This window comes from Antechinus flavipes, chromosome 6, assembly GCF_016432865.1.
Source record: "Antechinus flavipes isolate AdamAnt ecotype Samford, QLD, Australia chromosome 6, AdamAnt_v2, whole genome shotgun sequence".
Taxonomy (NCBI): Eukaryota; Metazoa; Chordata; class Mammalia; order Dasyuromorphia; family Dasyuridae; genus Antechinus; species Antechinus flavipes.
Genome location: NC_067403.1, coordinates 210,686,076 through 210,701,713, shown reverse-complemented (window position 1 = coordinate 210,701,713; position 15,638 = coordinate 210,686,076). Strand labels below are relative to the sequence as shown.

The 15,638-nt window shown below is 33.8% G+C and overlaps 1 protein-coding gene and 1 pseudogene across 4 annotated transcripts in view; one reads left to right on the top strand and one right to left on the bottom strand.

Moving 5' to 3' along the window:
* Window positions 1-15,638, top strand: part of SBF2 (SET binding factor 2) — a 464,636-nt gene that overhangs the window by 137,126 nt on the left and 311,872 nt on the right. The gene's annotated exons all lie outside the window — the stretch shown is intronic.
* Window positions 3,018-3,773, bottom strand: LOC127540606 (DCN1-like protein 1; annotated as a pseudogene).

The window sequence follows — 15,638 nt, the reverse complement described above, 5'->3', positions numbered from 1 at the left end:
TCTTGTGTAGCAGACTGCTTTAAAGATACATATATGATTATTGTATCTAGGATATACTGTAACCTATTCAACATGTAAAGGACTGCTTCCCATCTGGGGGAGGGGTTGGAGGGAGAGAGGGGAAAAATCAGAACAGAAGTGAGTGCAAGGGATAATGCTGTAAAAAATTACCCTGGCATGGGTTCTATCAATAAAAAGGTATTAAAAAAAAAAAAGAAAAAGATACATATATGATGACCCTGACCTTTTGAATGGAGTCTACCTTAAACTGAATTTTTCTCCATAATGAGTAGTTTTTAGCAATGTATTCTGCATGAAGAATTCCTAGAAATCACTGTGATTCTTTGATCATTTTTAAAATGAAGAAGTTAGACTAGATACTTGCTTAGGTCCTTTCCAGATCTGTGATCCTTAGTCCACATGCTTATGTGACAGATGAGAAAATTGAAATCCAGAGAGGGGAGTGAGTTGACCAGGATCCCACAACAACTACACATCATTATTTGAGTTGTGGGGAATATGTGTTTGTATGGTGCTTCATGTGAGTTTTTTCTTTGTTATTGTTTGTTCTTACCCTTTCTCTTATCTATTTATTTTATTTCCTTAAAGGAAGGAAAGGGGTTTGCTAAGACATCTCATTTGGCTTCCTTTTTCACAGGAAGAAGTGTCTATCTATCCATGTACCTTCAAGTCAATATAGCCAGAACTAAGTCAGGATGTTAGCTGCCTGTCTATTAATACAGGATAAAGGCATTTCTACAAGCCAGAGTCACATAGTACAAACAGTTGTTTCTGGATCATTTAAAAGACTAAACTAAGCACCAGAAGTAAGTGTTTTTAAAATTCTCAAATGTCTGAGTCATATCCTGTAACATATATTTGTAGTAGAAAGACTTGCCTCCCATGAATATGTGAAAATCAAGTAACTTTTATGAGATTGTAAGTGCAACTGTAAGAGATAATTTTAAGTGATCTACTGAATATTAAAATCAAGTGAAGCATAAACCAGGAAGACCTAGGCTTACTTAAGATATTCTTCGCTGTCATAGAGGGTTACCTAAACAAAGTTAAAATAAAAGCGATATTGTCATGGCAGTGAGGTCATTCCAATATTCATATTCATAAATGATATCTTGTTCATTTTATTTAGCTCCAGAATATCAAAATTATCCTCACTTGAAAGCTATGATAATTTTAGCCTGATTGACTTAACTACCCATAATAATAAACCTAAATGGATAAAGGTTTATTATTATGGGTAGTTAAGTCACGCTCCTAAATGGATAAAGGAACATTATCTAACTTTAGTTTAGTGGGCAGCCCATACACCGAGAAGTGCATTTGTTTTTGTTGAGAGGTCAGACATTAGTAAAGCATTGATTCAAAAGCTTGCAGCTAAGTTGAAGTAGAAGTGAGAAGGGTGATATCTACATGAGTAGGAATAAAGGGAAAAAATGGAAGATTCATTGTGGAGGGCAAATTTGTTTGACAGTTTTATTCAATATGGGAATAAAGTAGAAGGAAGAGGCAAGAATGATATTGAAATTGTTAACATCAGTTACTAGAAGTTGGTGGTACCTTTGATGGAAACAAAAGTTGGAAAGATGAATGAGTGTTGAGGAAATAAAATTAACTTCTGCTTTGGTTATACTGAGTTTCAAATGACAGTGGAACCATATAGAGGCAAAGATGTTCAGCAGGCAGTAGATGATATATGACTAGAATTTGGGAAAGAGATTAGGACTGGGTATATATGGGAGTTATCTGCATAGAAGTGATAATTAGATCCATGAGAGCTGATAAGATTACCAAGAAAAAGAACATGGAAAGGGGATGAAAAGAGAAGAATCATGCATACTTAGGATGGAATTCCATTCCAGTGACACTAAGAATGGGTTAGAAGCCCCAGACAGCATAGACACATCAGGGATAGAGTTGTGTGGTCCTCCTTGCTCCCACTGTCCCATCTAACAGCATGGTATGGATAAGGGCCTATCTAGATGAGCAGTGAGATATGCCTTCTGGTGAAAAGCACAGTCATGGGTGAGGGTCTGAGTTTATATAAGTTTTTAGATAAGGCTGCTGCAGAAGCTGTCACATTGTCTGTGGTAGTAGGTTGATGGGATAGAATATGGAATAGTGTCAAAAGGAGATTTCTAAAAATGAATCAGAAATTCATACTTAGGAAGGAGAAGTAGACGATATTAACTGTTGTTCATTAGCAAGCTTGCTAGAGATTTTCAACTTCCACTTCTATTTTTTTTTTTTTTGGTTGTTTTGTTTTGGGTTTTTTTTTAAATTTCATATCAGAGTATTTCTTTTTTTTTTTTTAATTATACCTTTTTATTTACAAGACATATGCATGGGTAATTTTTCAACATTGACCCTTGCAAAACCTTCTATTCCAACTTTTCCCCTCCTTCCCTCCACCCCTTCCCCCAGATGGCAGGTAGACCAATACATGTTAAATATGTTAAAGTATATGTTAAATACAATATATGTATACATGTCCATAACAGTTATTTTGCTGCACAAGAAGAATCAGACTTTGAAATAATGTAAAATTAACCTGAGAAGGAAATCAAAAATGCATCAACTTCCATTTATAACTAAATTGGGTGCAGTGTAAGTCTTAAGTGTTTCAGAGTTATGTAACACGAGACAGATCTAGAAATGTGCAATTATAGACTCTGGATTTTCAATCTACCTCTTGGACTCATTGTTTTGGCCTGCCTTAGCATAAGCTTCATTTCTACCAATTGTACATCAAATGACTGTATCTCTTGGATACATTTTAGGACACAGCAGACAAGCATTAATACTATGACAATATGAGGATTAGGGCAGCTGATTGTAGAAGGCCTTGGAACCATCTTCCTCAAAACATCCCCAAACTGGAAGGACATTAAGGATTATTTCCATGACGTTACCTAGAGTTATGGTAGCTGAAAATGAGAGATTATGAATTCTACTTCATATATATATATGTATTCATATATATATATATATGAATAGAAAGGTCTTGCAGATTCTAGTGTGTCATCAATAAGCACAAGCTATGCTCCTTCACCATAACTAGATATATTATCTGCTATCATTATACTGAAGTCTAAAAGAAGATTATATAAGTGTCTTTAGATATTGATCATTTTATGATGTTCTACCAAAATTTTGTTTCTCAAGTCTAGGAATTTAAATCCCTATTAAGTACTAAATTCTAGAAGGCAATGGTCATTTCTAGATCTAATTCTTTTTGTTTTGGATTCTTTCCAAAATTGAAAGTAAACTGATAAAAATCGTTAAATTATCCTAGCTCTTTCTATCTTTGTTCTGTCTTAGATATCTGGGCCTTTAGCATTTCTGTGCTCTCACATATTAATTCTGTAATGAATTCCATCCATGTACTCTTACTTTGAGAATTCACATTGTATTGCTACTCTGAATTTTCAGGCAGTGATTAGTATACTAATTTTGACTGGGTCAAGTACTTCCATATCATAACAAAATTGCTGTATATCATCTATACTAATTTTATTTTCATCTTGAGCATCTTTAAACAGAAATGTGATCTCTTTGTATCTATTGTGTAGCTCTTCTAACTTCTTTTTGTCTAGTGATCCTTTGACATTTTCTCATGTAAATATAACATTCAGGATTTTGAGGGAAGTTGTCTATTGCAGCATTTTCTGAGTCAGATAACTCACAACTGTTTTTTCACTAGATTGTGTGAAGATCATAAACTGACAAACATCATCCTTCTGTAGTGATTTCAGTTTGTTCGTGTTGGCATCCTCCACGCCTCTCCTCTCCTTTACATCTTCCCTACTGCCTCTGTCTCTTAAGCCATATGGCATTAAATGTAATCTTTCAAACCTGAATTTTTTTCACATAAATTTTACTTTAATCCCTTGCACAGTAAGTTTTTGGCCCTTTTAGGCCTCACACTCATTTGTTATTAGTAAAATCTTTATCCTAATATGAGACTTTCTGGGAACTTTTGATGGTTTTATATTGAGATGTGCTAACAAGGATTCTGTAGTCTATAGGATAACAAGATAGACAATGTGATGAGCTGCTTATTACATTCTCTTTACTCTTCTTTACTTAGAGGCTAATACATAGTGGATACAGCCCGATCTCAAGCTCCATTCTTGGTCTTCCGTCCAGCATACCAAGTCTAATTTTATCTACCTTCCATAATGTGGCCATGCAGTAATTTAATTTTAATTATCATCCTTAATCCTTTAATAATCATTCTTATTTCCATCTCTTCTCTGGGCTTGTCAGACCATGCTTTTGCGAACTCACTATTACATTATATCCATTCGTATCTCTGGATCATTGTATTATTTCCCTTCAAATCTCAGACCACCATTCCTGATTACAAAAGTTGGTCTCTGCCCCCAAGGAGCTTACATTCTTTTGGGGGAAGATAACCTGCATTCTTGATTGTTCCTTGATGTCCTTGTGGGTTTCAGTTCTTTAATTTAAATTTCAACTGTGGAAAATAAAATGCTCGTCCATTTCTCATAATTTCCCCCTTTTTTCTTTTTTAATAATTTGATTTCCACATCCTTTTCTAACCTCTCAAGTTTGACTAACATTTTTCTTACATCCCACTTCATAAAAATCTATTAACCTCTGCACAGATCTCCTTTAATCCCAGCACAGATGGATAATTAACTCCTGAATTCTCTGCTAATTTTTCTGATAGGGTTGTATTAGGAATGAAACTTCCAATTTTCACACATGTGCCTTCTCTTCCTACCAAAAACCTTTCTAGAGACATTCTACTTTCCCATGCCATTCTGCTGGTAGCATCTAACTACTCTGCTATTCCCTTCACTGCCTCTCTGGTGTAATTTATCCAATAATAATTACTCATCAGATAGGAATGATCCAAATCCAGAACTAACTAGATTTCTAGCCTTGAATTCATCAGTTACTCTCCTTGACTTAATTCTTCCTGAGTCAGTCTTACTTTCTTCATTGAATGCCAAGGCATTATATTATTTCTCAAGGCTAAAATGCTTCACTTATCCCTTGTCTACCCATTCTCTCTTTTTCAGATTGTATGTCTTCTTCAAAATCTAGCTCAAGACCCATCACACTCTCTCTGGGAATTCACCCTTTGGAACTTTCCTGTCTCACCCTACTTAGCACGTAATTATTTTTTGATGTATGCTAAACTTTTGAGAGCAGGAAATTTTGTCTGCATGGCTCCCAGATACCCACAGCACATATTACAGAACTGTATATATCTATAGTTTAATACACCTTAGAAATGTTCTAGTCCAAACCCTTTTCTCTGTTTCCCAGATAAGGAAAAGAAGGCCCGTGAAAGGTAGGTGACTTGGCCAAGATCACACAGGTAATAACTCACAATGTGTGTATTTTAACCTCATTTTTCTAGTTTCAAAACCAGCACTCTTTCTTTCTCTCTCCTGGCTCTGCATTGAATGGATGGCAGCTGCAGCACAGCCTCATAGCTGCTCTCATGGCACAGGATGCTTTGGAGAGAAGGTAGCCCCATATTATCTTTTCTTAAATTTTTTTTATTAAAAATTTTTATTTTCTCGCTACCAAGTACCCCAGCCATTGAAATAAAAAAGAAAAGAGAAAGCCTTATAACAAATATGTATAATTAAGCAAAAAAAATTCCTTTATTTACCAAATCCAAAAAATGTATTTTTTATTCTGCAGGGAGTTCATTTCTCTGTCAGGAGGACAGCACTCTTTATCATTGGTCTTTGAGAATCACAGTTCTGCTAAAATAAACTTCCTGAAGCACACATTGCTGGCCCATATGTACCCAGAACTTAGCATAATACCATCCACTTAATAATATTTGTTAAATGAGTGAACTTGTTGTGATTTAAATGTCATTTTATTTTTTGGCTCATAGTCATTAACTGTTAAGATTATAGAATCCTAATCTCATCCATTGTGTTTGCTTTTTTACCCAATTCTGCATTATTTGTGAATTTTATAAGCATGCAATTTATCCAAGTCATTGATTCAGATCCTTGTACTATTTCAATGTGTTCCTCCTTCCAAGTCAATATCAAACCATTAAGTGTAGTCACTTTAAGTCCAACCAGTCAATCAGTTCTAAAACACTGTAATTGTACTATAATTTAGAAACATCCCTGCATTTTGGCCACGATAACAACATGACTTAGTCAGATACTGTGTTTAAATTTAAACAAACTACAATGTGAGCACTGGCCTTAGACTAACTGTCCTTGTAAATAAGAAAAGAAGTTTAGCCTGTTGTACGCTTTCTTGATGAAATCTTATTAACTCATTTGTTATTTCAAATTTGATTTATAAAGTTAATCATCTCTTCAATACAAAATTTTCAAAATTCATAGTAACAATAATTCAAATTTTTGTAGTGCTTCAAGCTTTACAAATTACTTTCTTTAAAACAGCCATGTAAGTTGGATAGTATAAATATTGTCACCATTTTCATTCAGTTGAAGATATAGAATCTAAGAATACATAAGTAATTTAAACACAATCAAACAGCTAATGAAGTGTCAGAGCCAGGATATATTTACTTTCTAAGTTACATTCAATAACAAATGAGCAAAATATAAGTTTTATCCTTTTAATTTAATAATAATAGACATAAATACATTAAAAGTTATGGTCTTGAGGAAGATTATTTAATATTTCACATGATTATGTCTTATCAATAATAATTGTAGATAAATTCCTGGAGAACAAAATCTATGTCTTATAGTTAGCTGTTCCAATTCCTTTGGCCCTCAGAATTGCACCTTTGCACATAATAAATTTTCAGTAAGTACTTATTGAATAAATGAAAATTTCAGTAGGGAGTTGAATACTATAGCTCCATGAAGAAGCTTTTTTTTTTTTTTTTTTGGAAAATACTTTTTCTCCTGCTAATTTTTTTTAAATATACATTTTATAGTAAAATATTTGGAAAGACACAAGGAGAAATACTAGAATGATGATGGAGTTAGGGGAAACAAAAAACTCTGATTATCCAGATTATCCATTTCCTTTAATCATGTGATTAATTTTCAAGGCCACAAAAGACAGGAGATGCCCTGAAAGTTCATAGAAATGCCATTTTGTATAAAAACTGCCTTGATATATTGTCTTATTGTCAAATTTCATCCATGAAAATCTTAAGAGTGATTTCTAAATTAATTTAACTTTGAACAAAACTTTAAGATTCTTCGTTCTTGGCACTACTGTATGTATTGTCACTGCTTTTAAAATAGTGTTTAAGTACATTTTTTTGAGACCATTATTTAGCATGTGGATGATGGGATAGGCCTCTTTGGTGTAATTTATTGATTACTCAGGGTTTTACTTAATTTGTGGATTTTCTCGCCTTCCATAGTCTCTTCCTGCTGCCTTTCATTATTTATTAAAAAATTTTTCTAGAGGACTGATAGGTCAGAGAAATTAAATTCAGTAACTATTTTTAAGCATTTATCATGCATCAGTCATTGTGTTAGGGTAGGGAATTCAGAGTTAAATTTAAAATAGCTTTTGCCATCAAGGAGTTTATATGCAGTATAATATCAGAGAGAAGGCATGTATACAAATTACTGTAATTTAAAATAGATTACAAGTACAAAGAAAAGGTATAATTTAAAGAAGCACTTAGAAATCTAAGGTAGATGCTTTTGGTTTATGGATATGTAGATCAGAGAAAGCTATTCAGAGAAAGTAGCATTTAAGTTGAACTTTGAAGGTTAGATTGAAGTTGGGATATATACAAACAAAGAGGTATGAAGGAAAGAACTCAAAGAAGAGTGAGCAATAGAAAAACATGATATGAGGCAAGGTTGGAGCAGGATTATAGAGGCTTCTAATGTAAGAAGTTGGGAATTTATTTGGAGCCAGTGAGATGCCAGTTTTTGATCAGGGGAATGGCATGAGGAAAGATCATCCTAAAAATTTATCTGTTAGATCTCTGGATAAATTTCTGACCAGACAAGAAATACAATATCATAGGAAGCATATGACTTGATCAAATGAAATTAAAAGGTGCAACTAGGTAACACAGTGAATAGAATGGTAGGCCTGGAGTCAGGAAGAACTAACTTCAAATTTGACCTCAGATACTAGCTAAATCACTTAATCCTGTTTGTCTTATTTTTTCATATATAAAATGAATTGAAGAAGGAAATGGCAACCATTCCAATATCTTTACTAGGAGAACCCCAGGTTGGGGTCATGAAGAATCAGAAATGAAATGAGCAACAACAACAAAAATTAAAAAGTTTTTACACAAAACCAGGTCAGCCAAAATTAGAAGGAAAACAGAAAACTGAGGGAAGATATTTAATAGCAAGTTTCTCCCATAAAAGCCTTGTTTCTCAAATACAGGAAATTGAATCCCTTTCTAGTAGCATAAAATACAGATTTTTTAGCCTGCTGTTTAAGGTCCTTCACTCTCTAGTTCCTACCTTATTTCATTCTACTACCTTTCAGAAATTCTACATTCTGACCAAATTGAATTACTGGTTATTCCTGGAACTCAACAATCCTCTTCTTTCTCCATGTTATTTATGGAATATGTCACCATATTCACCTGAAGTGCCTTCCTTACTCCTCCCTGTCTTTAAAAGTTCCTTGTTTTCCTTTTTGGTTCAGTTCAGGAAACATTTTTTTTTGCTTGAATTTTCCCCCTTTCCTCCCAGTTATTATTATTTTGGGATACTATTTTTATTTGTATATATGTGAAATCTTTTCTCTGCCCTGACCTGGTAGAATGGAAGCTGCCTGAGAGCAGAGACTGTTTAGTCTTTCTATCTCCAACATCGAGTACATAGTGTATACTTTAAAAATGTTGAGTTGAACTTAAAAATGTCTCCTTTTATAAGTAATGAATAAAGAGGTAGAAGTCTCTCTCTTTATCCTTCTCTTTCCCTCATTTCCTCCTTTGGAAAGTTGATTTGTTTGTAATTCAACACTCTGTTCCACATGAAGATGTAGAAGAATAGTAGAGACACAGGGTTAGAGCTAGAAGGGACCTCAAAGGTCCTCTAATCCAGCAGTTTTGGTCCTAAATGATGAAATGATGTGTCTTCAGACATTAAATGGCAAGGCTGGGATCTGAAGTTGGATTTTCTGACTCTACAAACACACACAGCCTCTCCAAACACTAGAGATAGACAAGAGTGATGGAAAAGACTGGCCTGTTTGGGATAGGAAACATGCATTGCTAAGGAATGTTTGGTCAAGTGTGGAAGGTTTATATTTTGTTGGCAATATAAATGATAAATTTTCCATGTGAAAAGTGGATGCACAATATGAGACTTATTCTTTTGTTTCTGACCACATCCCTCCATTCAGAAAACCAAGGCGTTTCAAAACAGATGCTGGATGGTTGAGTGTCCAAGACATTTAGTATTCTCAGCCACAAGTGTTGGCCAAATATTGTTCTTGGAAGGAAGAAATTTTTTTAAGGGTAACATGGCTGCCTGCTAAGTGTCTCACAGAGAGCTGACGAATAGCTACACATTTTATTATCATCATAATTTTACTTTATTTGAATGAAACATAAGTTATAATAAATAACTTGGTGTTTCCCTTGTTTTTCAAATGTCTGCTATTCTTTTTGAAGATCTTCGATGTGCTTTTATGATACTGGTTGCTGGTTGAATGGGTTTTCACTATTCTGTTTGTTTTGGAAGCATAATCATGCAGAAGAAGGTTATAGGCTATTTTCAGATTAAGTGAATTTTTATTTTTAAATTGGAATTTGTATCAATAGTGTTGTCATGTATAGCCATGCTATTAGGTGTGGCCCTTGTAGTAGGTAAATCAAGTTGAGTCAGCAATCTTATATTAAGCATCTTGTCAGTACTAGCTCAATCCTGAGGATACAAAGAAAGGCAGCAGCAGTAGCAACGACAAAAAGAACAGAAACAATTCCTGGTCTCAGGAAGTTCACAATTTAATACTGGAGGCAGCATGCAAATTCTGGGTAAATTGGATCTAATCTAAGAGAGCAGACACTATGTTTAAGGACTAAGAAAAGTTTCTTGTAGAAAGAGGGATTTTACCCGAGTTTTAAAGGCAGCCAGGGAAGCCGAGAGATAGATGAGAGGAGGAAGACCATTTCAGAACATGAGAGCCAGCCAGAGAAAATGTATGGAGTAGATTGTAAAAGGAACATTCAAAAGACCTGGATATAAGGAGTGCATGAGGGGAGTGAGGTGTTAGAAAACTACAAAGTAGGAAGGAGTCAGGTTATCAAAGGCTTTGAAAACTGGAGGGTTTTATATTTGATCTTAGAAATAAAGGAAGCCATTAGATTTAATTGAATGGTCACATGTGTTAGAAAGATGAATTTCAAAACTAAGTGAAAATAGACTGTAGTAGAAAGAGACTTGAATCAGAGAGACCAGCCAAAAGGTTACTGCAGTAGTCTCAGCATGAGATGATGAGGAAGCATATGAAATATTAGCTGTTCAGACAATTTTAAAGATGATATGTAGATAAAAACTGTTAAACTTTTTTGTTGTGTTTAACACAACAAAAAGATCATTAGGTCTATTGTTACTATAGGGAAACTGACAAGAAGGGCAGCTGACTAGATATTCCTGGATCAGTTTCCCATAGCCATCCTATCCATTCACTGGGCCTCATAGCTGCCTCCAAAATAAAGTTGTCTCAGGGATTTAGGCAACTACAAAATAAACAATCCACATATAGACCATTGAAGGTATTTGTTTGTTGATTAGTGTTCCTATAAGATGACCTATTTTAAGGAATTTTCCTGCTGGAGGAAAAATGTATCATGGGGGGAAGTCGGGAAGTCTGGTAGAATTTAATTTGAATAATTTATTATATATCTTATGCCAATCACTCAGCATTTATTATTAGATTCTTTTATGATTTGCAACTGATCTGTGTAGTATGGAAGGATACCTAGAAGTATATTAACAAATCATTGTCCTTTAGGATCTTGGAACCATGATTTTTATATACATAAAGTAATTGAGAGGCAATATAATGATAAAGCTTAATAATAGTTTCAAATTATTTGATACATGTAATAATTTCTGTGAATCACCTGAAGGGAAAAAAGCACAAGAGAAATTATTATTCCCTCTGCCACATCGAATCTTCTTACTCCTAAGGAAGATAATTTTATAAATTGCCTTGTAAAGTTCAGAGCATTTCTCTTCTAGATGGTGGGTATAGGACTCCCAAGACCTTTCCTTTATTATTTACCTCTAAGAAGTTTCCTTCTAACTCTTGGCCTCATAAATGAACAACATAGCCTTTATTCAAACTGTGACAAATGCTTTTATAATGAAGCCTGTATTTTTGTCATTGGCTATATATAAATATGTGTGTGTGTGTGAGAGAGAAAGAATGTGTATCTCACTTTAGCTCTCTTTCTGAAATGTATGTAAATCAATCAAACAAGCAGAAGTTAGGCACATACTGTGAAGCTCAGCCAGTATTTGCTTCAGGCATGTAAATTAAACATGTATTTATTAAGTTCCATTTGTATGTCTAACTTCTACTATGCTAAGAGGAATAGGAAGCTGTAGTCACATCTCAAACTTCACATATGTAGTCCAAAAAATGGGAAGTGGTTTTTGTTTTTTTTTTTGTTGTTGTTGTTGTTTTTGTTTTTGTTTTTGTTTTTGTTTTTGATTTGTTTGACACTGGCCACTGCCTTTTTTTTTTTTTTTTTTTAAATTTAGCTGTTCCATTCTCTCCTTTGCTGACAGGTATGCTTTGTGATTCTGCATAGGGGATATGGCTTTTGAATTAGAAGAAGCTGGCTTTCAATCCTGGCTCTGCCATTGATTCAGATATTGACTTTTTTTTTAATTTAATTTAATTTTTTATTTTATTTTATAATAACTTTTTATTGACAGAACCCATGCCAGGGTAATTTTTTACAAACATTATCCCTTGCACTCGCTTCTGTTCCGATTTTCCCCTCCCTCCATCCCCTCCTCTAGATGGCAAGCAGTCCTATATATGTTAAATATGTTGCAGTATATCCTACATACAATATATGTGTTCAGAACCTAATAGTTCTCTTGTTGCACAGGGAGAATTGGATTCAAAAGGTAGAATGATTGACTTTAGCTATGACTATTTTCTCTGTGCTTCATTTTTCTTATGGGTAAAATTGGAAGCAAGCTTAGGTGACCCCTGAAGCCCCTTCCAATTCTGATAGTCTCAGATTCTGAAACTCCTCATATTTACTTGAGAATTACAGTGGATAATTGCATTTTTGCCATTCACTCAACACCTTAACTCCTTTCATTGAGGCATAAATTTAGAGAGCTATAATGGCTACATATTGAATTTTATGTCTCTCTACCTTACTGGATTGCACACTTCATAAGAGTGTGCACTATTCTCCAGGCCCTCTCTTTGTGAAATAATTTAGTTTGACAGACATTTAAATTAAGTTTCTTCTAAATACCCCAATATACTCCTATTTTCACAGACATGATTTTCTTCTCAAGTCTTTCTTTCTGGCTGGGAAGGTTTTAAAAAAAAAAAAAACCCTCAAACATCAATTCTAAGTTTGGGATGTAAAAATATCGATTTGTTTTATGAAATGTTATTTTTAAATGCAAGAATGAAAAATAATAACCCAAAGTGATAAATCTATAAAATACTCAGATCTTTCTTAGGTTTTCTTAACAACAAAATAGTACTTATTAGAGGAGTTAAGGTGTTGAGTAAATGGCAAAAGTGCAAATACTAAGAATTTAGGAAGGAATGTTAAAGATGATTTAGTTAAACTCCTTTCATATAGAGAGTAATAAATTGAGGTCCAGAGAAACCTAGAGGGATTTGTCCAAGGTCACACAAGTTGTTAAAGTAAAAGGTGGAAAGAGGCCGCAGGGAAATGCTACTTCCCCCCACTAGCTCACCTCCAGGCTGTAGTCAATTTCATTCTTTTGTATTTACATAGTGACCTTCATCCAAGCATCATAAAGCTCTTTACAAATATGGCCGTAGTTTTCTTCTCAAATGGCATGTAAGGTAAAGGGCAAGTATTTTAGATTTGAGTAACTGATTGCTTATGACATTTTCAATGTTACTGTGGTAGCATAGCCAGGAATGTAATAAGGCCCTTTCAGTTCAACTCAGTTATGTTGTCTACAAGTACTTGAATTTTTAAAAAGCCTGATTAGTTTTAAGTGGTTGAAAATGAGTGTTCCTAGGAAAGTTACAAATTTTCATTTATCCCAACCATAATATAATAAAAATAATAAGTCTGCCTTAAACTTAATTTAATTAAAGAATAAAGAGTAATTTTTATTTAAAACCTTTGATTGCTGAATATATTTTGAAATAACAATACTTTTATATAAAATATTGTGATTTGTAAGTGTTTCTAATTTTAAAAAGTTTTTATTCCCATATATCTCTACTTTAGGAAAATACCAAGTGTTTATATCTTTTGGTGTGTTAATCAGTTTAACTTATTTGGAATAATTGGATATTTGGAGAAATTTTGTGATGATTATGCAGTTTAATACAGAAATGGTTCTCTGCTGCAAAATAACCTAAAGATTGGCTAGAGGCAACTTTAAATAAAGGTAAAATTAATTTGTTCAGATATCTGGTTCTGATCTTAGTAAGAGATATTTTTCCTCTCTAATTTTACATGACCGTTTTGGTTGGGACATTTTGTTCAACTATGTAATACTGCTACTTAAATCCAGTATCAGATAACAGTAATTTCTTCTCTCTTCTACATTCCCTCTCCCTTCCCCCTTTTTTGTGGTCTTTGCTTTGTTCTGTGTGCCAGGAATTCTCATCCTCTTCTGACCTTATTCAACTCTTTTGTTAAATTTCAAAACAACTGTGTGAAGATGTGTTGGATTTTTTACTTCATCTTAAGAATTTTCAGTGTGGAACATGCTTCCTATAATATATATTGTATGTTTTACCTATTTGTTCATATATGATGTTGTGACTCTTCATGTTTATTAATCTTGAATAGTTTTTCTTATTAAAGCTTTTTATTTACAAAACATATGCATGGGTAATTTTTTCAACATTGACTTTTGCAAAATCTTTTGTTCCAAATTTTCCCTTCCTTCTCCCCACTCCCTCCTCTAATTGGCAGGTAGTCCATATATGTTGAATTAGTTTTGAACTTAATTTTTATAATGTTCATATTTTACTTTAACTATATCTTGAAAGGCTTTCAGAATTACTTTATTTTCAATATTTTGTAGCATTCTTTTTATGGTGGCAAAGAATTGGAAATTGAGGGAATGCCCATCATTTGGGGAATGGCTAAACAAATTGTGGTGTATGAATATAATGGAATATTATTGTGCTATAAGAAATAATGAGTAGACAGATTTGAATAAAAAACTGGAAAGATTTACATGAACTGATGCAAAGTAAAGTGAACAAAACGAGGAGAACATTGTCCATAGTACTAGCAGTATCGTACAGTGATCAACTCTGAATGACTTCTTGGCAATGCAGTGGTCCAACACAATTCCAAAGGACTCATGATGAAAAATATTATCCACTTCCAGAGAAAGAATTGATGGAATCTGAATATAGATCAAAGTGTAATATTTTTCACTATTTTTTAATGTTGTTTTTTTCCTCTTTTGGTTTGTTTCTTCTTCCACTATATGACTAACATATAAGTATATTATACATGATTGTATCTATATAAACTGTATAAAATTGCTGACCACCTTGGGGAAGAGGGAAAAATTTAGAATTCAAATATATTTAAATCAATGGTAAAAATTGCATTTACATGTAATTGGAGAGACATACTGTGTATAAAAAAGAAGTACTTTATTTGCAAAACTCCATGACTCTATGACACAGTTTCTGATATATTATCCACCATTTTTTGGCCTTGTCTTCATCTTGATTTGTTATAGTCTTTCTGTTATAAAGGCCCAACTCAGGTGTCATGACCTACAGGAAGCTTCCCTGGATTGTATCCCGTGATTATTCTGGACAAAAGGGATCCTTTCTCATTCCCTCTGTCCCTCCTCTCTCTCCCTCTCTTTCTCATTCTTCTCCTTTCATTCCTTCCTCTCTTTGTCTCTCTCCTTATATTTTCCATAGCCCTTTACCTGGATCTGCCATTTTATATTTCACTAATTGTTCTTTATATTATAGTTATTTGTGTATCACATTTGTCTTTGCAACCCATAGTATGTAGAACAGTGCATTTTCCAGAGCACCAGAGATCTCCAAATATAATAGACATTAAATAAATGTTTAGTGAATTAGAATAAGTTCTCTACTCTCCTCTCCCTTTGGATATTTTAATATCACTTGATTGCTAAGAGACTGGCTGCATTCCAGAACTGCTTTATCAAACATCCTGTCTTGCCACTTAGAGTTAAATGTGAATTAAAGTGATGCAACTGATTAAAAAAGCTAGATATCATTGCTATGGAGGTACACTGCTCACATTCTTTACGAAGCCTAGTTACAGACTTCTGGAAAATATTGGCAGATAACCTTGGCATTGGGTAGTCTGGAATAGAGTGAGTCCTTGAGGAAAGGCATAGGACAGTTTGAAAGGAAGAGTTGTAAATGGTCCCACATTTCAAAAAAAAAAAATAGCTACTATAGTCACAAGATAAATAGAGGCTTTATGTGTATGTACT